Source organism: Panthera leo, chromosome E1, assembly GCF_018350215.1.
Source record: "Panthera leo isolate Ple1 chromosome E1, P.leo_Ple1_pat1.1, whole genome shotgun sequence".
In the NCBI taxonomy this organism is placed as follows: Eukaryota; Metazoa; Chordata; class Mammalia; order Carnivora; family Felidae; genus Panthera; species Panthera leo.
This window is the reverse complement of record NC_056692.1, coordinates 12907669-12910168: the sequence shown is the minus strand read 5'-3', so window position 1 is coordinate 12910168 and position 2500 is coordinate 12907669. Positions and strand designations below refer to the sequence as shown.

General features: G+C 75.5%; 1 non-coding gene across 1 annotated transcript; it reads right to left on the bottom strand.

Moving 5' to 3' along the window:
* Positions 1–377: 377 nt before the first annotated feature.
* LOC122207478 lies at positions 378–530 on the bottom strand. The gene has a single exon (XR_006196889.1). It is a non-coding gene; the product is annotated as a 5.8S ribosomal RNA (ribosomal RNA).
* Between the last annotated feature and the right edge of the window lie 1970 nt (positions 531–2500).

Here is a 2500-nt window from a genome sequence, read left to right as displayed (position 1 = left end):
CCCACACACAGGCCACCGCCGAGCGGACCCGGCGGGGCGAGGCGGGGGCGAGGGGGGTGCTGAGGGAGGCGGCGGGGACCGGACACACGGGGCCGGGGAGGGGGCGGGGAGGAGGAGGAGGAGGAGGAAGGAGGGAGGGCCGGCAGCGGCAGCCACCGTCGTCTGCACTTAGGGGGACGGAGGGCCCGGCGGCCAGGACGACCCTCTCCCCGGCCCGCGGACGACCCCCGCACACCAAACCGCCGCGCAGGCGGGCGTGGCGGGGCGCACTCGGGCAGGGGCGGGCGCCGGCGGGACAGGCCCTGCGAGGGAACCCCCAGCCGCGCCTTACCCCCCGGAGAGAGACCCACCCGGGGGAGGCGATTGAAATCGGCAAGCGACGCTCAGACAGGCGTAGCCCCGGGAGGAACCCGGGGCCGCAAGTGCGTTCGAAGTGTCGATGATCAATGTGTCCTGCAATTCACATTAATTCTCGCAGCTAGCTGCGTTCTTCATCGACGCACGAGCCGAGTGATCCACCGCTAAAGAGTCGTACGAGTTTTTGTGATCGCCGGGAGGGCCAACCCCGAAAAGGGGCGACCCCCCCAACCTGGCACAGCACATCAACCGAAGGGTGCCTCCGGCCGGCCAGCGAGGAGACAACAAAGACCAGACTCCGAGAGGTCGGAATGGTTGGAACAGGGCAAGTCCAGCAGCCCGCCCCGCCACGCGGACGACGCGCGGGGCGAGCTCGGAACAACCCCACAGGCGCCCAGGGGGTTCCCGCCTGTCCCCTCCCCCCAACACACACCCAAGGGACACGGGGCGCACGCACACGCACACGCTCCACGCACCACCCGGCAGCCGCCGGGCAAGCCCCCTCCCGGCAACCGGGGAGGGCCGTGGCGTGGGCGCAAGCGCGGCGGCGCCCCGGCCTGGGGCGGCGGGGGGCGGGCAGCGGAGTCTGGAGGAGACACGGTAAGACCAGCCTCCACGGCTCCCCACGGGCCCGACCGCCCCGACCCGAGGCGGACGGGCGACCCCCAAAGGGTCTTTAAACCTCCGCGCCGGGACGCGCTAGGTACCTGGACAGGGTGGAGGCGGGCGAGGTGGGTTGGGGACGAGGGAGCCCCGCGACACCGCCAACCACCTCGACGCCGGCCCCCCCGGGGCCGCGGCCGGACCCACAAACGGCAACCGAAAGCCCCGACGCTGCCGGCCCGTGACGGAGGCTCCGACGGGGGCTAACCGCCCCCCCCACAGACCGCCGCCACCCGACGCCCCTCGCTTCCCCCCCCCCACGACCCCCACACGACCCTTCTTCTACCCCCCATCCAGGGCCGCCGGGGCTGACCGGCCCCGGCCCCGCCCTCACTTCCGAGCACACCTTCCCCGTGGCACCGACCAACCCTCACCGTCCCCTCCCCCGCACCCGCGGCCCAGGCCCCCCCCCCTCTGCGGGAGGGGGGCTGCGGCGGGAAGCGGGGCACGAGCGGGCAAGGGCGTGGGGGTGGCGGTTCGGGGAGGAGGCGGTGGAAGGAGACGGAAGGCCGGACCCGGACCGGACCCGGGGCCTGAAGGGAGGGCGCGAAGGAAGGGGGTAAGTAAGGTCTGCGGGGTAGGGCAAAGAGAGAGGCGCAAGGCAGGAAGACGGGCCCCGGGGGACGGACCCCCGACGGAGCGGAGAGCCATCCAGGGCGGGCGGCGGTGAGGGGTGGGCGGACGGCGGGGCGCCCCGCGTGAGCCGAGGCTCCGAGGCCCCCCGGGACGGGCGAGAACCCGACCGGGGAGACGCCACGGGGACCCGCCGCCACGCCGCGCATCCCGAGACGCGCCGTGGCCAGGGCGCCAGCGCGGGCGGCGCGGCGACCGGGTTACGACCGGCGCCGAAGGCGAAGGCGGAGGGGGAACGACCACGTGCCCGCGCTCCCACCGCGGCCGGACCGGGCCCGGGCGGACGGGCGCGGCACGCCTCAGCCACAGAGACGCCCGCGGGAGACCCAACACCCCCCATAACACCGCGTGACAACGCGGGCTCGGGGCACGCAGTGCGGCGCGGCGCAACCGGGGGGAACGCGAAGCGGCGGGCGACGCCGCGGCTCCCGCGGGCCGCCGCCGGGGCACGCATCCCCGGGGGCGCAGCCCCGCGCGCGACTCGCTCGGCGCGAGCCGCCCCGACAGGCAAAGGGGGCGGGATCGCCGGCGGGGGCGGGGGCGGGGCGCGGCTCAGGCCCCCGTCCGCACGGCCGCGGACCGGGAGGGGGAAAACGAGGGGGCACGGCCGGGACCGCCGCGGTCGCGCCCGGGGCAGGCGGCGAGAACGACGGCGCTAGCCAGCGCAAATGCTGCGATCGACCGCTACGCGCCTCACCCCCTCACGGGAGCGCGTATTCCGCACGCGTAATGCATGTAACGTGGACCCACAGCGCACGGTCCCGCGCGGCACGTGGCGTACGCATGGACCGACGTAAACCTCCCTTAGGAAGACCCCGGTCGGCGGGGGGGGGGGGGGGGGGGGGGG